The sequence below is a fragment of the Alexandromys fortis genome, unplaced genomic scaffold (assembly GCF_014885135.2).
Source record: "Alexandromys fortis isolate MF-2015 unplaced genomic scaffold, M_Fortis_MF-2015_v1.1 scaffold_82, whole genome shotgun sequence".
Taxonomy (NCBI): Eukaryota; Metazoa; Chordata; class Mammalia; order Rodentia; family Cricetidae; genus Alexandromys; species Alexandromys fortis.
The window spans coordinates 8,553,299-8,575,681 of record NW_026067963.1 but is presented as its reverse complement, the minus strand read 5'-3'; the positions used below and the strand labels follow the sequence as shown (position 1 = coordinate 8,575,681).

At 35.9% G+C, this 22,383-nt stretch overlaps 1 protein-coding gene across 5 annotated transcripts in view; it reads right to left on the bottom strand.

Moving 5' to 3' along the window:
- Nucleotides 1-437: 437 nt before the first annotated feature.
- The window catches only part of LOC126508453 (translation initiation factor IF-2-like), a 94,510-nt gene continuing 72,564 nt past the window's right edge, over nt 438-22,383 (bottom strand). For 3 of the 5 annotated variants that reach the window (XM_050153697.1, XM_050153696.1, XM_050153695.1), the window contains one exon: nt 438-861. The gene's annotated coding sequence lies outside the window, so the exon portion shown is untranslated. Of the gene's footprint in view, nt 862-19,034; nt 19,141-22,383 lie in introns of all 5 variants that reach the window. The other 2 variants (XM_050153698.1, XM_050153699.1) reach the window with 1 other exon arrangement.

The following is a 22,383-nucleotide window of genomic DNA, read 5'->3' as shown; positions in this document are numbered from 1 at the left end:
TAATTACCCATGTTCCAGACACACTGTTCTATCTAACAATGAATTTTTGCTATTCATCGTAAAAGCTTAATTAAGAGTAACTAAGCCTTTCAAAGATTATGTCTTTGTTGTAGTCCATAGAATAAAAAAATTAATATGCACTAATTTGAATCACATAGCTTGTGTTCAATAGGCTTAACATAATTGTAAATGATACATTAAGCATATAAATACCACAGCTTTTATATACTGATTCATATGCAAAATAAGATTTGTAGCCTTATCTACATTAACTATATAGATATCACCTACACTTTTTAAAAGCCTGCTAACATACTTAAAATTATGCAAGGACAGTTAGTAGAAATTGTATTTTTCAACAGCAGAATGAGACCCTACACCTAAAAGCCAAGCACAGTATTACATCAAATCCTTCAGTATTTCAAACCTACCGGAGAGACTCAGCCATCCTCCTCAAGTCTTCATTTTGTTGTTTTAAGCGTTCCAGCTTTGCAAGAATCTTGGAGAGTTCTCTGCTAGAATGATCAGGGTGGTCATTATCTCGAACCAAATGACCACCTATATAAAACAACAAGGTGCCCCAGGCAAAAAGAATGAGCATAATCCAACGCCAGGAACCAGTCCATGGCCGCATTTTCAGAGTTTCAACTCCCGTTCTGTCTTCCTGGAGCTCAAAGAAATGGAAACATTGTACTCCGGTTCTAGTAAGCCGCACAGGAAAAAAAGATTCTGTTGTTTCAACACATGATGCTTCAGACAAATTAGTCTCTCTGGTGTCCTGTGGTGGACTCTTAACAAAAAGATCTTCCTGGTGAGGCAAGGAGGAAGCTCTCCCGTCTTGTGCTTTGTGGACTCTACATGCTGTGGAAAGAGTAAGAAATGGACTAAGTTGTTTACGATATAGAAAACAATGTAAATTGACATTCATGGAGTCCCAGAAAACCCCATGATAACTGTTTGACCAGGAGGCTGGCTTAAAGACAGTTTGGCTAAATTCGTACATGAAGCCAACCACACACACATTAGCGTTCTACCTGACAGCAAATAGTTCACTCTAAGCCTGGAAGTCTAATTCCATCACGATTATTCTTTCTTGAATTGTTATGTAATAACTCATATTATATAGGGATTAAAAGATTTTATCTTTGAAAAATTAGCCAAAACCAATTCGGCCATGTATTTCAGGCTAATGTGTTCATTATCTAAACAAAAACAAATTCTCAGCATGAGTGAATTCATTTCTACAAATTCTCATCTCTCCATCTCACTATTTAACTTGCAAACTGTCATTTTTTAGGATATATTCTCAAACTGACTTGAATTTTAGAGAAACATAGGTTATCACAGCCATCAACAAGTTGGCAACCATGCCAAACATCAAAAGATTCAAATGGATAAAGCCAGACTTTACTTTTTCAATTATATTTAAAGCACTAATAATTACAGGGTTGGATATGATATAAGTATATTATATACATGTATAAAAATGTCACAGTGAAATCAATTTTTCTATATGAACAAATAAAAGTTTCAAAATTCCAAAGAAAGCTAACACCAGTTAAACTCTTAAGGTGTCTATGCATTTTAAACTCCAAATGTTTATTTCTTGCCAGGTGGTAGTGGCACATGCCTTTAATTGCAGTACTCGAGAGACAGAGGCAGTTGCCTCTGTGAGTTCAAGGCCAGCCTAGTCTACAGAGCCAGTTCCAGGATAGGCTCCAAAGCTACAGAGAAACCCTGTCTTGGACTACTCCCCGCCAAAGTTCATTTCTCAATCAGTATGCTTAGAATTCTCTTAGAAATAAAATTATCTTCTTCCCCCAAAGAGCATATATGAAAAATGTAACTCTAAAGCTATGAAAGAAAAGTCAAGTATCAAAGAATATGTGTGTGTGTGTGTGTGTGTGTGTGTGTGTGTGTGTGTGTGTATGGAACACATGACCACAAATCAAATTATCAAAAAGATTAAATAGAAAAGCTAAAAAAAAAAGAGATTGCAAAAATCAGAGTTTAGGGCTACTATTAATTTTTCTACTTTTGAACCTTAATATTTTTATTGATTTTAAATGAACAAAAACTCAAAGAGAAGAAATTCTCTCCAGAATGCCCTAGAAACCCCATTTATTCTGGTTTTTACTAAAACATAGAATGAGAGGAGGAGGAAATATACTCACTGACCATTATTTGAAAGCAAAATTCAAAAAGCACTAATCCCAAGGGCTATTTAATGTCTTGTCTGCTACTTTAGTAACAGTGTTAATTCTGCCAGGGATACTGTTTGCTGTTGTTGAGCCCTACTGCTTTATCTTCTCCCTTTCTCAAAATTCTGTGCCTCTAAATCTCAGCTATCCCCATATATCACTCACATAAAGACTAGAGTCTGTCTAATGGTTCTAATTGTTTACCACCCTAGAGGTGGAGGGGGGGGGGGCTTGGGAGAAAGGAACCAATGAATGAGGTGGACTGCAGTCTCATCCAATAGTCAGCTTTATTCAGAGCATCAGACAATTTATACTGAGAGTTAAGAAGAATCACACAAGTGTAAAATCACAAGGACAAGCTGCATTTGGCAAAAAAAAAAATATGGTTTTCCATAAAAGCATATAAACAAATAACAATAGCCAGTTGTAATCAATAACCTGAAGTAAACTCACTCCTCTCCACTGTACCTGGGAGGGACATGAAAACATAGTCCAAGAGTTTTGTTTTTAAAGAAACTGAAGCCACAAGACTCATCTTTCTTTCTTGAAATTTTCTCAAAAACACTCGGAATTCCCCTTGCATAACTCTACTTCTGGACTACATTCTATAACCCAGGTGAAGAATCAGTGAGGTCTACTCTTCCACCTATATAGAAACAATGCAGAGACCCTGGGATTTCTGATTAACATAAAATTCTAGTCTGGCGGCTTAAGCAATGGATTCAATTTAATAATTCATTAAAAACTGAAGCTAAGACATGTGAGTTACTAATACTTTGCTATAACAACTTATATACCACTGAAAAATTCCATCATACCACATGCTGAAACTATTACATACCCTAGCTATTTTCAAGATATTAGGAGATTAGATAGATATGAAAGACACAAACAAAAAAGTACAACTTTATATTTCCCTAGACTACTATAATAAACAGCAAAACAAAACTTTCCAAAAAGAATAATTTAAGCAACAAGGGATAACAAAATAGGCTGAAACATTTTACTTGCAATTATACTATAAAGTATCACAATATTCAAAGATACAATTTTAACAATCAAATTTTATAGAAACATATACTTTTTTATAGAAATAACACTGGATTTGATAAACCAGTATTCAAAATATCCAAGGTATTAAATTACTATAGTTGAATCAAGACTGATATTATATAAACTATAAAATATAAATCATTACAAAAGTAAAATATGATCATGTTCTTAATTATTAATATTATCTTAACTGTTTTTGAGACATTGTTTCTCAGAATTCTAGAGTTCTTAACAAGTATTTTTAAATCGAATCAACAAAAGAACCAAGTTGAAAAATTAGTATTTTCTATGTAGTTTTTCTATCATGATTTAAAGCATATCTATTGAACCTTCCCCCCATCTGCTAACCACAGTGAAAGCCTAGTTGTTGTTTTCTTGTCACGTATGAACTGTGACTGCCAAAATATAAACACTGCAATTTTGGTCATTTTGTTGCTGCCGTCTCCCAAGCACTTAGAGCAGTATTTGCCATTTAGTAATCACTAATGAAAACTTATGAACATGTGAATACATGGACTGTGTCACACATGATTTACAAAGAAACTGAGCACATAAGCTACAACTACATTTATGTCAAACTTTATTTTTTTAAATATTTATTTATTAAGTATACAATATTCTGTCTGTATATATGCCTGCAGCCAGAAGAGGGCATCAGATCTCATTACAGATGGTTGTGAGCCACCATGTGGTTGCTGGGAATTGAACTCAGGACCTTTGGAAGAGCAGGCATTGCTCTTAAGCACTGAGCCATCTCGCCAGCCCCTATGTCAAACTTTAGACAGCAAATTTTGAAATCAGAGAGCACTATCATAAGCAAAGTGGATCAAAGATAAAATCATTTGTAAACTTTAGGATTTACTCTTTCAACATGCTATCTTACAATATACTGAAATTTTCTTGAAGTAGGTTGTTTTCCTTTTAAACGTTTATGATCTTACTATTTAGAATCTCATAATACTCTTCTTCTGAAGAATATTAACTCAATCAAAATATGGCAGGCTTTCCCTGACAATGTATTTGATGAATAATACCAACTTTTAAAAGCACACCAAGAGTGACATACTTCCTCCAAAAAAGGCCAAACCTCCTAATCCGTTTCAAATACTACCATTCCCTGATGACTGAGCAAGCAAATATATGAATTTACAGGAGCCATTCTTATTCAAACCACCACAGCAGGTACACAGATCCTGTGTGTGGAGGGCAGAGGTCAACATCTGGTGTCTTCCTCAATTATTCTCTGCACAGATTAGTTTCTTGTCAACATGACACAAACTAGAGTCATCTGGGAAGAGGGAATCTCAACTGAGAAAATACAACTGTAGGCAAGTGCTCCTGGGGTACAGACAAGAAAGCAGACTTAGTAATGTGTCTACTTCAATTCCTGCTGCTAGGTTCCTGACGTGACTACTCTCAGCTAGAAAGTGATATAAATTCTTTCTTCCGTAAGTTGCTTTTGGTCATGGTGTTAAACCATGTGATAAACACAGCAATAGAATGCAATCAAAGGCATTAGCTGTCTTTTCCTTTTTGAGACAAGGACTCTCACTGAACCTAGATCTGTAACTGGCTACACAAACTAGTCATGCTCCCCACAATGACAGTCATGGATCCGCCCTCTAAACTGGGAGCCCTAATAAACTCTTCTATAAGTGGCCTCGGCCATTGTGTCTCTTCATAGCAATAGAAAAGTAACTAAGAAAAGTCCTGTGATAAGTAAAACCTTGAAAAAGTGGTAGTAGACTAAAATATTTGGTTTTTAATGAGCAAAAGAAAGATAATATTAACTAGAGTTTATAAAATACTTTACAATTCTTGAAAACATTTAAGCATATTACCACATAATGTTCACCAATACTTGAGTCTACAGAATATCATTCCAATTTTACAGTTGGGTAAGCTGTTCATATATTTTATAATCATGACTGATTTGAGAAGTTTGCTCTTCACACTACATAATATTACCAATCAAATATATATGCACACAAGTGTATATGTACACATACAACTCAGTTAAAAACTACAAATGTACACATTTCACTTCAGTTTATTAGTACCATAACATTACTTGTTTTGTATATCCACAAGTGTGAGGAGGCCAACAACTGATCATGTGTGTCTTCCTCACTCACTCTCCACCCTATTTTGTTGTGTGAGGATTTGTGCTGTGTGTGTGTGCTTGTGTGTATTATATGTTTGTACGTATGTTTGTGTGTGTGTGCGTGTGCACATGTGTGCACTGGCCTATTCAGGCATTTGTTAGTTCATAGGCTGACCAGGATATCTCCCTCAATCTCTATCAATTCTCTGCCTTATTTTTTGAGACAGGATTTTTAATGCAACCTTGAATTTGACATTTTGACTACACTGGCTACTGGAGAGTCTCTGGGATCTGCCAGTTTCTGCACCTCAATGCCGGTGTTATAGCCACTGAAAAAAGAAACTTGGTTTTTACATGGATGCTAAGGATCTGAACTCAGGTCCTAATGCTTTCAAGCAGGCACCTGACACAGTGAGCCATCTCTTCAAACATAAGAGTATCACTTTCAACTGCTTTCATTTGAGGCCAAAGAGACAGATGACCAGTCCAGACTGTTAACTTATTGGAATATTATAAGTTAACTGCATCAGTAAAGACAACCTGTTATATTATTGTGTGTAACTATTAAAGTAAGAAACTCCTTGTTGAAATCTCATTAATGTGATTATGATTTTGTACTTCATAACTAGGCCAACTAATTCCTAAAATATTAGCAATTTTGATTAAGATAATATTCTGTACTTGTGTATCAAAAATAACTAATATTTTAAATTCATATGTGCATATATTATTACCGTACCAGGAAAAAATGTGAAAATGTGATTACTACATGTCTTAGTATTTCTATTGCTGTGGAAAAACACCATGATCACAGCAATTCTTGGAAAACATTAAACTGAGATGGTAGTTTATAGTTCAGAGGTTCAGTCCATTATCTCATGGCAGGACATGGCAGCATGAAGGCAGACATAGTGCTGAAGAAGGAGCTGAGAATTCTACATCTTTGGTCCACATGCAACAGGAAGTGAACTAAACTTAAGTGTATGTATGAGCAGACCTCAAAGCCCATCCCCACAGTGACACCCTTCCTCCAACAAGGCCACACCTACTTCAACAAGACAACACCTCCTAATAGTGTCACTCTCTATCAGCTTATGTGGGGGCCAATAACTTTCAAACTACTACACTATATAAGCAGTAAATGAAAACTGAACTTTATAAACATCTCTCTTCTATCCCTCCTTCCTTCTGCATTTTAATTCAGTTAGTTTCACCATGGTGCTTCTACAGAAAATGACAGGGGGTTTCAGCTAGAATTAAAGAGTCATTTTAATTCATGATACTAATTTTTGCTTGCTTCATTCTGTTTTTTATTAGATATATATACACACACATATATACACATATACATATATATACCTTTTCGCTTCGGGGAACTATTAAGAAAGATTCTAATAAATTCGGTAGCACTACTTAATTTTAAAGAGAGTTGAGGGGCTGGAGAGATGGCTCAGTGGTTAAGAGCATTGCCTGCTCTTCCAAAAGGTCCTGAGTTCAATTCCCAGCAACCACATGGTGGCTCACAACCATCTGTAATGAGGTCTGGCGCCCTCTTCTGGCCTTCAGACATACACACAGACAGAATATTGTATACATAAATAAATAAATATTTAAAAAAAATGAAGAGAGTTGAGTTCAACAGAGAATGTGTATTAAAGATATAAATTTGAGGATATGTTAATCTAGAATTGAATTGACTTAATTCATATATGGCTCTTTAAATAACAGTACTTTGTAACTCATGATGAGCTTTTCTCTAACATTTTATTTATAATTTCTTTTTCCAAACTGAAAAACCAAGAAAGCACAGCATTAAAATATAAGTCAAACTAAACATTTGTTAATCTTGCAAACTTAGCCTTCATTAAACTATGAACTAATGATTTCTTTTTTTTCATTTACTTGAAAATTTTAGTCCATCTCGTGGCATGGAATTAACTAGGGAAGCATTCTGAAGTAATGACTTTCTAGTTTGTTTTAATTCAGAGAATTATGAAGTGAATGTTTACAATCATTCCATCTGTTCTGTAAAAAGGTTAGGGTATTAGGAAAGTTGGGCACAGTTTTGTCATTTGCTAATTAAAGCACTAGTTATTTGAGTTGATTCTACTGTCTCTGAAATATATGAAAAATAGAATTTTACATTAGTGATTGAATTCCAACTGATTGCAGAATAATTACTGTTAAAATTCTTTTCATTAAAAAATGATAGGCACGGCACATGCTTGCAATTCCAACACGAGGGAGGCTGGAACAGGAGAGTCACAAACCCTAGCCAATTTTGTGTCACATGACCAGATCCTGTCTTCCTGTAGTCCCAGCATGAAAAGATGCAGCCAAGGAGGATCTCGAGCTAAAGGTCATGCTCAACTACACAGTGAATATAAAGCCAGCCAGTGATACAAGGCAATCTCAAGACAAATAAACCAGTGCAGTGGGGGGAAGAAAGGAAGGAAAAATCTGAGATAATTTAGTGGGGAAAAAATCTGTCATTTGAACATAAAATGCAACTGAGAAACAACAAAAACAAATTCAGTTTGAAAAATGCAATAATGAAATCTAATTCTCTATAAGCTAATAAAAACGTAATAAAATCACATAATTCAGGCATTTAATAAATTTGTCAATTTTCACTAATGGCATTTTCGATTATATTCACAAGTGGGAGTGGTTTTAACTTAATTTGAAGTTGTTTTCAACTTTAAATATAACTTATTGCTACAAAAGGTCCTTATGAGGTACCCAGTTAAATGACTTTTTTCTAATCTGTACCTTTGTACAACTATTATTTTCTCTTTTCAATCAACTTTCTCTCTTACTGACAAATACTAATCTGATTTACACACATACACACAGACACACACACCTTGCCAGGACTGAGGGCCATTGCTGCTCAGGTTAGCTCCAACACATCCCCTTTTGCCTAATTTCATACTTAGTGATACATTCTCAATATTTTAAACACATGAAGAATTTTAAAATTTAAAACAATGGTATGGCAAGACAATTCATTTTCAAGGAGAATCAACATCTAACAAAATTATTTATTCTCTATTATAGAAATAATTTCATTCTTAAAATTGATGATAAAATAAAGTTACTATTATCACCCAGGTTTAAAATTACCATATTCAGTGATATAGACACACACATGATCAGGATCAGGATGTGGTGGAGGTGGTGGAGGTGCTGGTGCTGGTGGTAGTGATGGAATTGAAAAAGAAAACTCTAGAGCCACCATCCAATGTTTGCAGTTTGCTGTCCTTGCTTAATATGTCTACAAGGTTTGAGGTCTTATGAAATTGTGGTACTTATCACTAAATAGCTAGACTTTTTAAAAATAAGAATAGAAAGATCTTAAATTTAGCAAATCAGAATTCAAAGAGCTATATGGTGTAAAAAACATATTTGGGGGGAAAATAAAACTTTTTAAGTAATATTCACTATTTTATAATAGCAAACAGTTCTGGTGAATTTAGAGAAGCAAAAGCAGAGACAAGAGAGTGAAGGGCTGATAAGAGGTTAAAGATCAGAGAAGAAAGCATGTTCAAGAGTCGCAGCAAGCTCAAATCTTCAGGGACAAAAGGCTCAGACTCCAGGCTGAGAGCTACAAACTGACCTCTGCCAAGACACATGTGTCCCAATACCAAATCAGTAAAGGGCCTGAGAGCTAGGTATGACTAAGTGTCCTGGTAACCTAGGCACATAATACTAGAAAGACTCACTTGTTGCTTCTGCCTGTCTACTGACATGGTTCTCTGCTGCCAAACACTGAAAGGATTAAGAGCTGCTGCTGCCACAGACCAGTCTTTAAAGAGTCTCTTTGCCTACCCACAAATCCTATTCAGGTAAAGCAAAGGAAGCCTCACCCAGCCGACTAAAGGAATAGCTAGAGAGCCAAGATAACCTTGGACTCTCCATACTCCAGCCTCAGTCACTCACCAGCTAGAATTACAGAATGTATCCCATTCCCAACTTCTTACAATGTTTTTAATCTCTATTTCTCTTTAACCTCATTTCTCTATTGTTCTTTTTAAGATTGCCCTCTCTCTCCTAAGCATTTTCTACCTGTTCTTATATGTTTATTTTTCTCATTAAGGCCCGTGGTATATTAATCATAGATGTTTTAAATTCACAGCTTGGTCCTGGCATCCTGGCCCTGAGAGTGTGATTCCAATGCTGTTCTTTCTTTATTAAACTATGTGTAGAGGAGAGGGACATATTGTAATTTTTAGCCAAAGTGCTACAGGATATACTGGGCAGAAAAAAAACTGTAACAAAGAGGCCTTCAGTACCTTATCAAGGTGTGGAAGAAGGGACCAGATCCCATGATCAGGCTTTAGCCTCCTATTGACCTGTGCCCAACAATGAACTCCACTGGAGCCTTTCAACTTCGCTCTGCTTTCTCAGGAAAACAGTGTCTGGAACAGAACTTTGGAACTCCCCTTCCCCAAGGTCAATGAGATTTTAGTAAAAGACGTTTTTCTTGATGACAGCCTTGTTAAGAACAGAAATCTCTGGGATATTTCGAAAATGATTACCTTTATCCTCTCTAGCTCTAAGTATCGGACTTTTTGTTCTCCCATGCTGATAGTCACTGTAAGGAACTAGAGGGAAAGGCCCAGAAGTATGGGGTCCCCCTGAAGTTTTCACCTCTCTGACTTGTCCATGCCAGCCTTCAAATAGTTCTTATGGCTTAGTTTTGGTGCACTAGTTCTCTCTTGTTTCTCTAACTTAAAAGGACTGTTTATTTTTAAATGTTTGCAGCTTTTTATTTCTTTTCTTTTTTCCGTGTGTGTGTGTGTGTGTGTGTGTGTGTGTGTGTGTGTGTGTGTAGGACAAATTGGTGAATTTTAACCTATCATCACAGAAGTAATCCTTACCAAAATTAGTTTACCTGGGAAATCCTAACCTGTCCCGCATTGTTGTTCTTATTAGTAAGGAATACAGTTACTTTTCTTGCCAGTTCACATGGGGGATGAATGACTTAGTACGTCTTACATTACTGGCTTAAATTTTATTTGAGTTTTAATCTAATTTAGCAAAAAGCATATTGGTTAACTTAAGGTGAACATTGTGCCTAATTCAAAACCTGAAAAAAAATGCTGTAAAACAAGCTTCCAGACTTAAGAAGAATGTCAGAAAGACTGGCTCCAAATGCAGATATCAACAGTTAGTTCATTTTAGGTGTTTATGATCCTATTCTAGTTCTACATCCAAGTGTACTATATGAAATAAATAGTCATCACACAGCATCAGACAATAAAACATTTAAAAATTAATAATTATTGTAACAACATAAAGAATAATCAATCCTTTAAATTCAGCTAGCAGATTACACAATTAGACAAATCAGTTTTTCCTAAGAAGATAATGAGAAATTTGAAAAAGATAGGTAAGAAAATATTTGGACAAGGTCACAAAAAGGATGGGTAAAAGGAGAAAAATAAAATATATAAATCATCTATATTAAAATCCACCATAAAATGAATCAAATGAGAACAGTAATGGATTCATGTAAATGACAGAACATTACCAAAACATTCCCTCTATTTGCAATATATAAAACATATTTCTGAGACTATACCGTCCCCAAACAAAGACAGTATCTAAGTAACACTGAGACTAAATACTTACTATAGATTCTAACTAAGTAATCCACAAAATGTATTCAATTATGTCCATTTACATAGGATAAAGGAAAAAAGCAGAAGACAAGGTAAATTACCTACTTATGTCTTACTGATTATATGAAAAAAGGTAAACCATTTAGGTGACAGTGGTGAGGTAAGGAACAAGAAAATCTAGCAAACAAACACAGAAAAGAGTCCCTGCTCCAAAAAAAGCATATGAGAAGTTTCTGTATCCTCTTTACAGCTAAAATAATATAACTCAGTTTACTCCCCTAAGGAACAGTGAGACCCATCAACAAATAACAGTGTTTTCTGAGTGAGGGAAAATTATCTAAAAAAAGAACGGGGTTTCTGACTTAAAATGAAAAAGATTATTAAGTTACAAAGTTACTTTAATATTAACTGAAGCACTTAGCTTCTTTCCCCTAGAATGTAAGACATTAAAGAAAACCACACGGTATTACAGAGAAAGGTGCTATAGCTTGAATCTGGGTCTCTAAAATTATTAGTTGTTCAAATGAGATAAAAAAAAATACTAATTATCTAGAAACATGCTTTTTGCTATTAACATGAAGCATATTTCAAAGTCAACTGAGAAATTTATCTCAAAGTATAAGTTGTAAAGGACAGCTTCTTTGAAAGCAAAGTCTATAGAAATAGTTTAAAATACTTATACAATTCCTGATCACTAAATGTGAATTGATTCAATTTTTAAAAATCAAATCTTTACAGCTTTCACCCTTCACTAATTTTTTCCTAAAGGGGGCATGAAGATTTGGCAAAGACAAAAAGGCACCACAGTGTAGAGGTGGGAAGGGCCCCATGGAGTTTCAAGGACAAAGCATGATGCATTCCAGGATGTAGTTACAGCTCTTCATCTAGAATTCAACTAATATCAAACTGCAGCAATCAGCCAAGCTAAGCAAATTAAAATAACAGTAATTTGACCGATTATCTTCTATAAATATTCAAATACAGATGTTTGTGTGAACATAAGGGTCTCCGCATGCCAATCAAAATGTTTTGTTTAGGATCCTAAAATTGAGTTCACTTTTTTACCCTTCTGTAGGAATCCCCTTGAATCTTTAACTCCCTATGTTAACTTTCTCCTCAATTAAACTAATTCTCTCTCCACAGCCAGACTTAAAAATTTACAGATAATATTCTCACATATACATCAACAGTCAAGAGGAAAATATCCAGAACCTTTCAATATCTGGGCTCAAGGAAAGCTACGGAAGCATAGTGCCTTAAAGAGAACAAAGCGATGAGAGGCCGGTGTGCTTTGGTAATACCTTATGTGTATGTGTGTGTACATGTGTATGTGCGTGTGCTTACAGGTACACTGTGGAGGAAATCAGAGAAGTGGTCTTCCTCAAATACTTTCTACCTCATTTTCTGGGATGCAGTCTCTCACTGAACTAGAACTCACCAATTCAGCTAGGCTGAAAAAACCAGAAGCTCCAGAAATTCTCTTGTCTTCACATCCCCAGCACTAAGGAAACAATTTATTAACTGAGACATCTCCCTAAATTTCTGTTAAGAAAAACTGCATTTATCTGGCTCAAGACTTTATGCTCTCTAAGTTTAAATATCTGCAACTGTTACAACAGGGAAAATGCCATCAGTGTTCAATTCAATCCAAATATATTGTTTTGAAACCTATAGACAGCCCTATCAGCAAGAACAATCAGCGGTTAAGAGTCTTGGGAGCCTTAATAACCACAAGATATCTAATGCATTAACGTGCTCTCTGGTCCTGTACCTGGTTAGTCAGTTTCCCTTCAACAAACAGAATTACTGAAAAGCCTGAAGACCTTGCATGAAAACCGCACATGATAGGCATGGCTCTGTTCAACCACACACCTGTGGCAAACTGCTCAAAACAGGCCTAGCTACACAAACCCGCTGTAGAACAATCTTTTTGTATACTACGAATATGTATTGCTCTCGTTGGCTAATGAAGAGCTCACGGGCCTATAGCAGGGCAAGAGTAGGTCAGATGGGAAAATGAGACTAAGAGGACACTAAAAAGAAGAAGGGCAGAATCAGAAGAGTTGCCAGCCAAATGCAGAGGGTGCAGCAGATGAATGTGTCATGTTAATAAAGGTGCTCCACGTGGCAGAGTATAAATAAGTTAAGAGCTAAGTTAAAATGCAAGAGCTGGTTTTAGAAATAAGCCTGAGCTACTGGCTGAGCATTTACAATTTATAGTAAGTCTCCGAGTCAGTTATTTGGGAAATGGCTACCTGATAATTTGGTAACAGGCACTCAGGACTAGAAAACTCCATCAAACAAATCTGTAGAAGTTCTTACACTATGATCATTCCTTCCCTATACAACCATATAAACCCCACATACAACTGAAGTCCATTCAAACCAGTGATTTTCAACTCAGGAAAGGCAGAGAAAAAAATTGGCTTTCATATATAATCCAAGAGTTTCAATGTTCTTTTCTCACTGACAATTTTGATGCTATTCAAGACTTTGTAGCAGTATTAAAAATGATTATGAGGAAACTAAAAAAAAAAATTTGGCTTGGAGACCAATACATTTAGCCTCCTCTAGGAACCTATTATAATGCAGAATCCAACACCCCTAATCACATAACAAACTAGAATCAAGCATCTTAAGATCCATCAAGTGGTTAACCGATGAGGAGCTCTTGGGAAGAGAGTATTAGAGAATCTTTAACTCTTCAGTTTAAAAACTGGTTGCTACATCAGGAACTGTTTGACAGTGGGCAGCCAATTTTTCAATCCTACCAAATTTGGATTAAACAAATTTGGCTCTTAAACAACAGAAAACCCAACCAATGTGAATCTAATGATTTAAAGGGGGGGAGAGGAGGAGGAGGAGAAAAGAGAGAGGGAGAGAAAGAGGGAGGGAGGGAGGGAGGGAGGGAGGGAGGGAGGGAGGAAGGAAGGAAGGAAGGAAGGAAGGAAGGAAGGAAGGAAGGAAGGAAGGAAGGAAGGAAGGAAGGAGTACCAGAGTTGTTTTAGAACAATGGGTCCTATCTCATGTCCCAAATCACATCAAATAGACAAATCAGTCATAGTGACTTATGTTCCATTTATACAGTGGTGGTCCCATAAGATTATACTGCCTAACAAAGTCAGGGACACCTGTCTATGTTTTCAAACAGTGACTATATAATCCAGTAATGCAGTCATCAGAACAATTCTGGTCCCTAAGCAATACATGGCTATGGTTAAAACACTGGAAATTATTTTTTATTCTAGACCCACGAGCACTATGAGCATTTAGGATCCTGTTGTCTAGGAAAAGACCAAGAAAAACAAGGCCTATGCCATCATGTAACTCAAAGACAAGAGATGGGATATACTTGTTACTCAGCTATTGCTCAGGCCCAAACACATCCTTTAATAATCCTTTCTGTTGAAAACTTTTATACTACTTTTCTCTTTTATTAGATAGCTTCCTAATGCTGCCAATAAAAGCACTAAAGAGAGACTATATGTCTTATTCAGTCAGGAATGCCCCAGCACAGGCCCTCCACCCCAAAGCAGCAGTTGGTGGAAGCTACAGGTCTCAGAAACAGCAGCAGCCACCAGACAGTAGTTCTCTAGAGGCTCTAATATGCCCTATTCCAAGCTTTTTATTGTCTTACACCTATGGGAAAGAGCCTTCCTGCAATTGTTATCTGTGCTACTTCAGTTACTTTTGCTTTTCATGCCTCCTATCACTTCTGGAACCTATCCCTGTATCAAATTTTCATGACTGAAATAGCAGGTATGAGTTGTTTTATTGACAGAATCCTAATTGATCCACCATGCCTAGATGGAATAAAAGTCAACAAGATCTTGATTACTTTAGAAAACAGATTCACACACAAAAATATTGACTAGCTCTCCTCTAAAATACATGCAAGTTGTAAAATATATCCAAGGAGTATGTTTGAAAAAACACAAAGAAAGCAACTATCATGGTAGGAAACATCAAAACTCGGAAACATAACAGCCGATAAAAATCGTAAACAAATGATTTCTTCTTAAAATAATAAAAATCATGGAACTTTAGAAATGGAAGGTACTACATTCTTCTCCTCAACAATTACCCATTTTTATTGAGTCAGTTTGGGCTAAATCAAGTTTGGGCTGCTATATTTAAGGAAGCTGCTGAGAGATTAGAAGAGTCCAAAGAAGATTACATAAATAACGAAAGGAGACAAAAATGGAATTCCTGAAGAAAGGTTCACGAAGTCAAACTTTTCAAAAAAGAGTAGTGGGAAGGAAAAACAAGAACAAAAACAAACAAACAAAAAATCTTTCAGGCTAACATATTATCTGGCTTTTAGCCCAAGAGTTCTGACTAGGTGTCCTTCAATTTGGCAAAGGAAATAGACTTAAAATCAAAAATGCCAAAGTAGATAAATTGAGAAGCACACATGAGCATGTAACTTTGCTTAAAAGGCTTTTCGGAAGCACCATTTCAGAACTATTAGGAAACTACTAAATACATGTTAACCTGATCCCCAAATCAGTCCTAGGCACATGAAAATCTAGACAGCACTTCAGTCTGAAAGCAGCTTGAGAAGGGAGTAAAGCTCTAACCTGAAAATTACTTCCTGAAATTCTCTAAACATGCCAAAAACCATTTTTATTTGTTAGAATTTACTGAGAATATTATAACAAAAAATTAATAATGATAACTAGTTATTCAATATATGTCACATATAGGGATTGTTCCATCTTACAAACTGGTTCAACCCTCAAGATGTTTATTAAGTAGGTATTTTATGATTCTTGTTTTATCCACAAAGCAAAACAAACTCTTAGAAAAATTACCTTGTCCCAAGTCACATCTAAGCTGACAACTGAGATTTGTGAAGGTCTCTTAAGAGCCTACACTCAGTCCCAAAATATTACTGTTTTCTAACATCATTCCAAAAGAATCTGAAGGCATCCAAAAAAAAGTATAATTGTTTGTACTAAAATTGGTGTTAAATATAAAGGAAAAATAATGTGTTTTTCTCAAGTTTAAAATAGTTCAGAATTACATCAGCACTGTTAGAAGTCTGACACACACTCAGCACAGGAATGAGACAGCCAGGACAGTAAGTCAGAAGATAATTATGAGCCCAGCATTGTCAGTATTTTTTAAAATGTCTGATATATTCACAAACCAACATCGAACGCAGGACTATCTTACAAAGAAAACTTCTGGTAATAACCGCATTATTAACTGAATTTGGGCAGCAACTGAAACCCCATATTAAAGAACACATTCTCCCCAGTATTGCTCTCATTTTTCCCCTAGCAGCTCTATTGATGAATTCTTGACATAATAGAATTTCAGTTTGAAATGTCTATCTTCAAGATTATCTCCATAATTAAATAACTTTTTAAAAACTGAGTATCTCTTAAATCCATTCCTACAATGACATCTACCATCAAAACCATTATCACCATTGCTACCAGCTCCTGAGAAAAGTCAAGTACATGGAGCTAGGATTTTTCTCAATGAAAGAGGAGTAACATAGATGAGTGTGGATGTTCCTCCCTGTGCTTACGCTGCTCCCAACTTCTAAATATGTCCCTTTTCTTTGCATTTGTAATTTACAAAACTCCAATTCTGATAATTTTCTAAAGGACCTAAGGGTTGGCTCCAAAATATTGGGGACAATTAAAGGGAAAGTAAAATGGATATTATAGGTTTAAAAAAAAACCTACTAAAAGTCTTAATAATGTATGAGTTCTATATGGCATGGAAGAATATAAATAACATCATTGTACTAGCAAAATGGTTACATTTAAAACATGCAACATTGTATCTTGTATGTAAGGCAGAGTGTTACATATTTTAACTTCATTCAGTCTGAGCATGCTCCTAAAAAGAAGAGAGGCGAACAAGGACTTTTTCATTAACGGTGACAAGTTCTGGTGACCTAGTCTGAGAATGACCAGAACTATAGGTATTAAAAATAGAGTTGCTTAAACCAATAATTAAAGATGCTAGAGCCAAAAAAAAGATTTGGAAGCTAAAGACACCATTGCTAAGAATTAAATATATTCTTCCAAACATGGAAATTTAAAGATATGGCTTGAAACAATTTGAGTAAGAATTTACTTGAAAAATCTAAAATATATAAGGTCTATGTTAGGCACCAGATGGATGCAACTTGGTTTCCTAAAAAGTACAGTAATACTGCTCTGAAAACCAACAACGATAAACTCAAAGGAAGAGTGTTTCTCGCGGGCAAAGCAACAGGAAAAAAAAAAATCACAAAAAAGCATTCCTGACCTGACTCTCATCTAAAACATGACTAATAAAGTGACCCAGGCCAAAACACCTGAAAATTTCCATCTGTTCTTATTCATATTAGCTATGTAAATTAGCACTGATTTTGTCCCACTAGTTAGCACTAGAGAATACCTTCTGACCTCAGTTTCACTATTAGTATCTTCCAGTCTGCCTTCCTTTCCCGCTCATACTGGAGACTATATTACTTGAATAACTGACTTAAATATATTCATAAAACATAATATATTCTAAGTAGTATTTGCTAGTCATTTAGTAAATAATGATATTTAATTAGTATTTAACACATATCATTTAGTCTAAATGATATGTGTTAAATACTAATTGAATGAGTAAATTCCATAATCCTATCCTTAACATAAGAAAATCACATTTATCATGTGATATATAAAATTTTAACATTTGTTTTTATTATTTTTAACCTATGTGTATGTGTGTATGTGCACATGAATGTAGACACCCATAGTGGCCAGTGTTCCCAGGAGTGTCAGATCATTGTGAACCACCTGTTATGGGTGCTAGGAACTGAATCCTCTGCAATAACGATTCTACCTCCACCATAAACAAAATGTAAAACTTAACACATTAAAGAAAAATAACTCCTCAAATATCGCCAGAATATTTTTTCATTTCCTTGCTTGTTTACAAGGCTGGGGATGGAACCCAGGGTGTTGCATGTGGTAAGCAAGTACACTAAGACTGAGCTACATTCATAGCCTAGAACCATTTTTAACCATAATAATATGAAGAAAACTCTCAAATTCCACAGCGAATGGAATAAATGAACTCACAATACTATAGAGCCTAGCAGGCATGTCTAGCCTTTTGACACAGTGTTTCATCTATAAAGTTCATGTTCCAGAACAGCATTGGGCTGCCTTCAGGGCCAGTTTTTGTTGCATATGGCTTATAAGCCACAGGTTGCATACACCTGTGTGATAGTTTGAATGAGAATGGCCCCATAGGCTCACAGATTTGAATGCTTGGTCACCAGGGAGTGGCACTATTTGAAAGGATTAAGAAGTATAGCCTCGTTAAAGGAAGTGTGCCACTGGACCTGGGTTTTGAGGTTTCCAAAAGCACAAGTCAAACCCAATGGCTCTCTTGCCTTGCTGACGCAGATCCAGATGTAGAACTCTCAGCTACTTCTCCAGCACCAACCCCGCCTGTGTGTTAGTATTCAGGCATCTCTAGTGGCCTACACTTGGGGTTCTGACAGGCTGTGTCCTCAGCTGTAGCCACTAAGAGCACCTCCTGTACACATTCACTATATTCCCTTTAAAAGGGCCCTGCCAACCTCCCAACTCTCTCCCCCCTCTAACTGCCTCTCTCTTCTGCTGCTCCAGTTCCCAGAGGCTGGTCTCCCCCTCCCCTTCCCACTTTTTATGCTCCCTTTCCCTCAATAAAAACTCTCCACATGAATTTTGCTGCATGGCGGCTTTCTCTCTTGTGCCACTTTTTTTTTTAATTACAACAATGTGTGCTGCCATGCTTCCTGCCATGATAATGGACTAAACCTCTGAAACTGTAAGCCACCCAATTAATGTTTACTTTTATAAATTGGTTCCTGCAATCATGGTGTCTCTTCACAGCAATAGACCACTAAGGAAGACAAGCTGGTACTAGGCTCTATGGCCAGAGAAACTGATCTGAGGTCCTGAAGACAAACCCCAAACTACAGCTTAACAAGATTCCAGGGTGACTGCCATACAAATATTCTTGAATACACTTAAAGAAAAGAAAGGGGATGGGACACTGTACCTTCAAAAAACTGTCCACTTCCAAATTAGTCCTATAATCCTGATCTGAATGTTCACTTCTATCTCTCTTGTTCGTCTCAAATTCTGATTAAGCTACATGCTTGAAGCTAAAACAGAGAAACAAACAGCAAGGAGTTATTATGTATATAAAATGTACAATGTTAGGAACAGTAGTAAGAGGCCGCTAGTGTGTTCCTGGCCACCCTCTGCTTGTTTGTTTCCAGGCCACCCAGTGTCCCAAAATAACCACATAGAAACTGTATTACTTGCAATACTGTTTGGCCAATAGCTCTAGGTTCTTATGGCTAACTTTTACATCTAAAGTTAACCCATTTCTATTAATCTGTATGTTGCGATGAGGCTATGTCTTACCAGGTAAAGTTCTCCTTGTCTCCAGCAGGGCTACATGGCTTCTCCTAACTCTGCCTTCCTTCTCCCAGCATTCAATTTAGTTTTCCCTACCTAGCTCTACTCTTTTGCCCCACCACAGGCCAAGACAGTTTCTTTATTCACCAAATGTATTCACAGCATACAGAGGGTAATCCCACATCAATGGACTTTTACATACACTATTGCAAACACATTAGGCATGGTGGTACACACCTGCAATCCTAGAACTTGAGAGACAAAAACAAGGGAATCAAGAGTTCAAGAGCCTCCTCAACTATATCAAGAATTCAGTGAGTCTGAGCTATAGGAGATCCTGTCCTAAAGAGAGGAAAAAGGAGAAAGGGAAGCAGGTGAAGAAGAGGGTTTCCCTATTATATCATGCATATAAGAATAAAAGCAAATGCTACTATCTAGCCCTATGTTATATAGCCCTAAGATGGAGTTATTACTTTCAATTTCAGTTTTCTCAACTGAAAAACAAGAACTTCCCCCAAAGTCACAAGTATAGTTAGAAGGGTAATAATTGATGGGTTCCACTCCTAGCAGTAGGAGGAATGAGGAGACAACAAATATTTCTCCAATAGCAACCAATTTCTGGAGTCCTTAGAGAGTTTTCTTTCTAACCCATAGACCCTCAAATTGCAAGAAGCCTAACTAAATACTTGGTAAATCCTGCCCCACTTCCTTCTTACTGAGAATAAAATATGTCCCTTTATTAAGCGAGACAGACAAAACTGGACTGCAGTGCCTTTAGCACAAACGCCTCTCCACCGTACAGAAGAAAAATAATCCATCTACCCAGAATTAAAATCGGAAGCTTTTTATGAATGTAACATCTGCAATCAGACTTTTCCCTTTTGATAGTATGTGAATGCACTCTCCGTTAAGTAGCCAAATATGGCCATTAAGCATATGATTTGCGGCTAATCTGAACTGAATTATGTTATAAATATAAAATACATATAGATTTCAAAGATTTAGTATGGATTTGAAAGTATAAAATATATCACTAATATTACAGTGATTAGTTACTAGTTCTCTTTTCATTTATTTTAATATGATCATAATAAAATTAAAATATATAGTTTATACTAAATTTCTACTGGACAAAGCCACCTTACAAATTAATGATCACTATTCCCGTATCAAGCTTTCAAGGTCATAGAACATCATGAAATTTAGTGATTACAACAGTCAGGTTCAATCTCCATCTCTCCAGAAATACAAAATAAAGAACAGCTTGCCTGTTTCCAGGTTCCTTACTTTCTGTTATCTGCACACAGGCTTCAAATCCTTAGTAGGCTCTTTAATGTCTTGTATCCTCCACCCCCTCCCAAATTATTGACCCTGAAATATTAATCTTTTCTAACAACTGAAATATTTAGTGAAAGGGAGAAAAAAATTATCCCAAAGGAGGTTTCAGGTTATCTTCAAAGGCAATACTGTGGCAATGTTAAGTGTTTTGTCTATAGAATCAAATAGCCAAGCATGAACCCTGCCTCTCACTGTGAAAACTGTTGAAGTGATTTCCTGATTTGTACAGATCTTTGAATAGTAAATTAGCATTTCATTTAAATGATGATCACTATTAAAATATAAATTTTGTGTTGCTGTGCAGTCATATCATTAGAACAGTGCCTGAGACTGTCATTATCAACCACCCCCTCTGTCTCTCTTCCTGAATCGCCTGAGACTATCATTTTCATTCACCCCCTTTCTGTCTCTCTTCCTGAATCTATCATTCCTCTTTTTATTCCTGGCTATCCATCAGCAAGTAATCCCCTAGTCTAGTCTGTAGCACATCCAATAACATAGGAAGAATACAGAGTAACAGGCAGCAGAGGAGGTCATCTGCAGTCGCTATAACGAAGAACTCCAACCACAAGAGATCGTACAAAAATGGTTCACATCACGTAATTCAAAAGTTCCAAGTCTGGAACCTTGTACTAAACAGTCTTCAGAGGAGGTATGTGTTTCTGAAGTCATTTCTAATCTTCTGTGCCCTTTCCAAGATATTAAACTCAAATGTTAAATTCTGAAACCTGTCCCATTAGCAATATTCATCAAGTCTAAGAATTGTACTCTCTTTATGACATCTAGCATAGTTATTAATTGCCTATACACCTAAAACTTTAACTAACAAGCTTTCACCTATTAACGATTGGAAAACATATGTTCACTCTTTGACCACACAGCAATCACAAAGGAACAATCTGAACAAATTACTCAGTAGCCCAATGTATAGGAAGCATCTTTATCAAAAAGCACAAATGCTTGTCACCCATGAAAAAAATCCAGTCATATGTTCTTACAGAAGATTCAAAGTTTCAAGTGGTAGTTCTTTAACTTAAGCTAAAACATAGGAAATCTAAACTTCTCATCACTTTCTATATTGTACCATATGATGCAGACATATGCATTATATCTTATTTTTATTATGTCTTATTTTTATTATGTCTTATTTTTTTCTTTTTCTTAAAAGCAAGGACAGTATCTTCCTGAATTGTTCTGATACTACATCCAACATATTCTCAAAAGATTGTTGTGCTGGACTGACTCTATTGTTTTAACAAGAAAAAAATTATTTACCTCTGTTACATTTCTTCTTAAAATGATTTAATAGTCCCAATAATCATATAATCAGGGATTACATTTTTTTAAGTAGTTGAGGCTCTGAAGTCCAATTATATAATTCCCATTTTTCATTTTTGTATATATTAATAAGAAACCGACTAATCCAAGACTTTCCTGGTCCATAGATGAAAAAAATTTTCATAGTACCTCACCATACTAAGTCAAAAATAGTCTCTGGGTGAGCAGGAAGGGAAGAGAAAAGAGAAAAGATGGTCAAAAAGAATGTTTTTTTTACAATATATTTCTTTATTTTTTTTAATTTTTCTTTCTATTTATTTATTTACTAAAGATTTCTGTCTCTTCCCCACCGCTGACTCCCCTTTCCC